This window comes from Anser brachyrhynchus (assembly GCF_964034855.1).
Source record: "Anser brachyrhynchus genome assembly, chromosome: 13".
In the NCBI taxonomy this organism is placed as follows: domain Eukaryota; kingdom Metazoa; phylum Chordata; class Aves; order Anseriformes; family Anatidae; genus Anser; species Anser brachyrhynchus.
In genome coordinates this window covers 10676635-10682634 of record NC_137708.1, presented here as the reverse complement: position 1 = coordinate 10682634, position 6000 = coordinate 10676635, and the positions used below count along the sequence as shown (strand labels likewise).

Below are 6000 nucleotides of genomic sequence, written 5' to 3'. Positions count from 1 at the left end.
CAGCCCAGGGAGAAGCACCCGGCTCACTTGTGCGGGGTCTGGGGGCTCCGCAGCAGGCAGAGCGACGGCACCAGTGGCTGCCACGCAGTTTTGGCACGGACCTAGGGAGCCGCCACAAGTGCCACCTCCGTCTCCTGGGACAGGGAGCAGAGCAGGTGGGTGCAGCTCGCAGGTGCTGCCCTGCAGCCACGCTTCTGTCCCGCAGCACGAGGTGGCCCCGGGGCGGATCGGCCGGGGCTGGGCCGAGCACCGAGCCCTGCCACGTCGTGACAGCGCGGCTCTAACCAGGCGCCGAGGATTCGGCTTGACAAGCGCCGGGCTTGTTTCATGACAACTGCCAAGCAGCCATCAGGTAGTCGTGATTTCTCCTACTCGCTCTGGCTTGGAGCCATCTGGAGGGACAGAGTAGGAGGGGGCTGCTCTGCTTTTCTTGTAGGAGAGAGAAAAGCCAGGTGCGCGCAGCTCCGTCCCCCTCGCACAGGGGTGACGCTTGCTGTTCTCCCCACCTCCTGCCCTCGTCTGATCCCGGGGCAGCGAGGCTGTACCAGGGCCACCTCAGGGCCCTTGCTCCTGCAGCACCAGCTGTCTGAGCGGTGTTTGTGCATGTTGGATCCCTGACGCATCCCTGCCACGTGCTGGCGTCATCTTCAGGGCACCGCACCTGCCGGCACGGGGGGTGCTGGTGCCAGCGGCCACCAGGCACGTCCTGCTGGGCAACCTGAGCCAGCTGCTGCCAGAAAGCCAGGCCCGGGCTGCCCCACACCCCCCCGCATCCTCACCTGCTGCTTGCGAAGGGGACGTGGGAAAGGAGCGTGTCCCTCCTGCCGTGGGACAGGGAGAGTCCCCAGGGGGAGGGCAACAGAGCCGCTAATTAACCAGCGGCTAATCCAGCACACGGGGCAGGAGAATGGAAGGAAGGACGGTGAGCATGAGGAGCTAACGTGGCAGCCGTGTGGGTGCCGTGCCAGCACTGCCAGCGAGCCACAGACACGGGGAGGCCTGGGGGAAGAACGTGCAGGCTGGCAGCGTGTGCGTTGTTCTCAGCGTCAGGCCAGGAGAGGGGCTCTGAATTAACAGTGCCCGGCCACGTGCCTCAAAACGTACGAAGGGGGCAGAGAACATTGCCCCGGAGCAACCGGCCACAGACACCAGAGGACGTTTTCCACCTCTTCCGCGGGAGGGATGCGCCCCTCTCGCTGCCTGCGGAGCAGCCTCCCAGAAAACAAGCCATGCACAAATAAGGCGGCTGAGCCAAAGCAGCAGCCGAAAGGTAAAACTCTCCACGGTGATCTGTGGGGCACCCAGCTAGCGCTTTTAGCAAGCTTCATAGCAGCGTGCAGAGCTGAAAGGAAGAAAAACAGGTGAAAGGGGTGTGGAAGCATGCATCCTAGTGCTCTGCAACGGAGAGCTGGTGCTGTGGGAGGGCTGCCTGCATGTGCAGGCAAGGCGGGGAGCTGCATGTGTTCTTGCAGAATAAATCCTGATGCGAAATCTAGGAAACTATTTAAGCTTTGTTATATCTTTCCAATCTTCATTCTGAAAATATTTTTAAAGCTCTTTTCGCAGTTGTATCTGTAAAGAGCCAAAAATTGCAACAGGTTTAAAATAGCTGGGTAAAGGCAGAGCAGAGCCTTCCCGAGGTGCGTGTTGTGTTCAGACAAGGCAGGAAGGAGAGGACACGGATTTCGGTGAGGTAAATGCAGCCCCCTGGGACAGACAAGTTTTAAGGTGGTACATATAGAAAGCACAGAAGCTTGTAAAGAAATCTATTCCAGCATTACTAGAGGAAAGCTAGCCAGTGCTGTGCTGGCTTCTTGTGATTCCGTGACTGAAATACATAAATAAATAAATAAAAAGGCATTACACAAAAACAAAATGAATCTGTTTACATCAGAGCTTGCCATGAAGCATGTAGGAAAATTGAGACTTCCCCCTTTCCTATGGCAGGTGCCTCCAAAGAGCTAGCTCACACTCAAACATCAAAAGAGACCTTTGGGAAGCGTAGACAAAAATGGAGAGCACCGGGTTGCCGGGAGCAGGCAGGGTTTGTCTGAGGGCTCTGAAGCACAGCAAGGAGCTGGTGGGCTGCTGGTGGGGATGGTGCCTTGCTGCTCCCGTGAGCACGTGCAGCACACAGATGGAAGGCGGCAAGAGTGCTCGCGGGTTTTGTAAGAGGTTCAAGCCAGGAAGCCACAGACGGGTCTAACTTGTGTACAGAGCAAATAAATCACATGAGGCCCTGACAAAGACTTGAAGTGGGAGACCTGGAAAAGGATCGAATGGGAGTAAGTCGGCTTTTCAAGGGAGGATTTGTGGTTTGCAGATCTGTTAGCGTTATTTCTTGTGGATGTTAACCAGCTAATAGTGTACTCGAGTTCCCCAAATCCATGGTAACCCAGCCCTCGTTTCCCAACCTTTTAATAAGAAATACACACAAACCTCCTTCCGCGCTTAGATAACACGCTTTCCTTAAGAGCTTTTGTTAGTTTGCCTTTCTTTCGCAGAGCAGAGGGAGGTTACCATGGAGTTACCTACGGAGGGGAGCGCAGAAAGCCCAGTGCGCTCCGAGGAGAGGCTGGGGAGCAGCAAGGTGACGGCGTCCGTGCACCGCTCCTGAAGGCGCCCCGAATAAACGATAACACTGCCCGAGGAAAAAGCTAACGGGGAAGTGCGCAGGGTTCTCCAGGGGCTGCGCTGCCTGCGGGGGTCTCCTGGGAGCGGGCTTCGGGCTGCGGGGAGGGCGGGGAGGGGGGACACGGTGTGCCCCCCCCGGGGGGGGGAGCCGCCCTCGGGGATCTCCTCCGGTGGGACGGGGCCGGCGGGGGGACGCAGCCCTACACAGCGGGGCTCCCCGGGGCGACCCCCCCCGGGCTCAGCCGTCGGGGCCCCGGCCCCGGCAGGGGGGGAGCGGTCCCGGCGGGGCTCCGCGCCCCCGCCCCCGGCTCCGCCCCGCTCCGCGCCGCCGCCGCTCGCCCCGCAGAGCCGCGCACAGCGCCCGGGGCCGCCGCCGCCGCACCTGGCAGCCGCCCGGCACCGGCACCGGGACCGGCACCGGCACCGGGACCGGGGCCGCCGCCGCCGCCGGCCGGAGGGAGCGGGGAGCCCCGGCGGCATGGCGGCCCGGGGGCGGCGGGCCCCGGCTGCGCGCTGAGCCGCGGGCTGGGCGCTGCGGCAACCGGGCACCGGGCGGCGGCGAGGAGCCATGGGGGGGGCGGCGGCGGCGGCGGCGGCCAGCGGGGAGCCGGCCCTGCCCGCCCGCCGCGCCGCCCGCCTCAGGCCCCGCTGGTAACGGAGGGAGAGCGGCCGGAGCCCAGGTGAGCCCCTCGGGGGTGGAAGCGCCGCTGGTGGCCGCGGAGCTCGGGGAGCGCCGGGGCCGTGCCCGGGGCTCCCCCTTCCCGGGGCGCTGCCGTCGGGAGCAGCCGTCGGGGGCGAGCTGTGCACCCCCCCCCCCCCCCCCCGCTCAGCACCGCTCCGGGGGCACGGCAGGGAGGCCGCCCGCTCCCGCGGGGCGCTCAGCCCCGGCGCTGGGTGCCCCAAAGCCGCCGAGCCCCTGGGGCAAGGCTCTGCCCCCCCCCCCGGCCGGGAGACCGTGCACGGCAGCCCCGTGGTGTCCCGCGGCACCGGGAGGAGCAGCCCCGCTTTGCGCCCCCGCTGCGGCCGCGGTGGCCCCGGGTGGTGGCTCTGCAGGTGGCACCCGCTCGGCCGGCGCCGTGGGCTGAGGGATTGGGGCCGCGCTGCTGAGCCCCGCTCTCGCCCGGCCCCGCCGAGACGGCTCTGCCCACCCCGAGCAGGGCAGGAGGGAGCGGGTTGCGGGGCAGGAGCTGTGCCGCCGCTGCCGGGTCACCTTGGCCAGCCCCTGGGTGCCGATGCCCGCCGCGTTATTCCGGCGTCGTGGACGTGGTTGTAAGGGATTGCACCCGGCTGAGCTGAAAGAAGGGAGGGGAAGCGCTCGGCTCCCGGCTCGGGGCTTGTTTGTGTTTTTTTCCTCGTTTCCCGGCTCTAGAGCGATTGGGATGGGATGAGTTTTCCTCTTTGTGGGCAGCAGGACCAGCGGAGGGACGTGGCTCCCTCCAAAGGGGGCTGCAGGGCAAGAGCAATGGGGAAATATTTGCATCTTTCTCCTCTCGCGTGACAAGCAGCGAGCCCTGTGCCGCCTTTCACCTCCCCGTGCCTCAGTTTCCCCATGTCTGCAAGGGAAGGGTGGAGGAGAGAGAAGCTGGTTCTCACCAGAGGGGCTGGGATGTGGTTTGTCGTGTGTGAGCCTCGCTGGGCACGGGTCCGCTCTGAGGCCAAGAGCGGTTCTGGATCAGGCCCAAGGGACACCGAGTGCTAGCTGCCATCCTGCGGCAAGGAGTTCCACACTGCGCCTGAGCAGCCGCCAAAACCCTGTGCTTTACATTTTTATTTCTAAAGAAGGGAGCGGGAATAACCCCCCTCGCCGTGCTGGCTGGATCTGGCAGCCCTGCTGTGCCCCGGGCCATCCTCTGCCCAGGCAGCACCACTGCCTTGTGCGGAGGCGCTCCAGCACGAGAGCACGGAGTCGCTTGCAGGTCCAGGCCCTGCTTGGCACGGGTCTGCCTCTGCCCGGGATATCGGCGCTGCCGGCACCGGGGCCGAGCTGCCGGGTCCCCCCGCTGCCGTGGGCAGGTGCTGCTGGCTGCCAGCAGCCGGCTTTGCCTCGCCGGGAGCTCTGCCCGCGGGCTGCCACTTCGAGATGAGCGGGCGGCCGCCTGCGAGGGGGAATTGGGGTGGCTTGTGAAGGAAGGGGATGTGGAGCAGATGCAAAACGCGTCCTTTTGTACGCTGGCGGGTGAGGGAGGACCCGCAGGGGGTGCAGCAGGAACGGGCTCAGGTTTGGTCCCCGTCTCCCTCTTGCTAGAGATGAGGCTGGGGAGGAGAGAGGTGCCCCCCTCAAAATTTTCTGGACGAGGGCACAATGGCCTTAAGCTTCCCAAGGCAGGAGGGAGGCTTTATGCCTGCAGCGAACAGCAGTGTGCTCGAACTGAAGCCTAAAAGCATCAGGTCCAGCCTAGCATGGGAGAAATCCCTGAGCAGAAAGCAGCCCAGAGGCAGGGCACCGTCTGCACACACGTTTCCAGCGTGTTGCTTCCTCCCCTGTGATGCTGCCAGCCGACCTGCGTGCTGGGGAGGGGCGAGCTGGGCTGTAGGACTCGCTCACTGGGTCTGCAGAGACCGGATCCTGCCTCACATCCCAGCCCCGTGGTACTTGGAGGATGCTTTCGCTGTGTGCTCAGCGGCTGCTCGCCGGCACCGAAGGACAAAGCCTCGAGTCCTCAGCTCCGCCTCATGCTCGCAGCGCGCCGCCACCGCCGGTCCTTCCCCGCGCCCGCTGCACTCGGCAGCAAAGCTCTCCTGGTTCGGACCCGTGAGTGAAGTGTTGTTCGCCAGGGCAGCTCCAACCCACAGGCGCCGCGTTTCTGTGGTGAACAAGCATTTTTGTCAGAACAAAGTAGGTTGCTGCCTTGCAGAGCCTCCAGCCTGCGTGGAGCAGGGCGTGGGGCCCCGGGGCGCAGCAGCTGGCGATGGGGACGGGGCAGGGGGAGCGGGACCGAAGAGGGGTGCTGGGACACCCCAGGAGGAGCTCGTGCGGGGGGTGTCTCGGAGCCTGCAGCAGGAGGAGGGCAGGTGAGCTGCAGGGTTGGTGCCCAGCGAGGCTGGGAACACTTCTGAGCTGCTCGCTGTTCTCCGTCTCTCTTTTAAATTAATCAGGAGCTGGCCTCAGCAGCCAGTCAATAGCGAGATTTATCTCTTAAATAGCGTTATTGATTGCTCGGGAAGCCTGGTTTTGTATTGATAGATATGTACACGTGCAGACAAGCCCCGTGCCAGGTCCTGGTGGTGAAAGGCACAGAGCGGACCGCGCGACACTGCTCGTCACAGGTGGGGTCATGCGTGTGCCCGCCTGATGGGGACGCAGCTCCCTGCCGGAGAGCACGGTGGGTTCCCCAGGGGTCTCCGGGTACAAACCCTTCCGCATCC

General features: G+C 64.2%; 1 protein-coding gene across 2 annotated transcripts in view; it reads left to right on the top strand.

The window, feature by feature from the left end:
• Positions 1-3178: 3178 nt before the first annotated feature.
• Positions 3179-6000, top strand: part of FRMPD3 (FERM and PDZ domain containing 3) — a 45902-nt gene continuing 43080 nt past the window's right edge. For both annotated transcript variants that reach the window (XM_080554646.1, XM_080554645.1), the window contains exon 1: positions 3179-3314. The gene's annotated coding sequence lies outside the window, so the exon portion shown is untranslated. The remainder of the gene's footprint in view (positions 3315-6000) is intronic.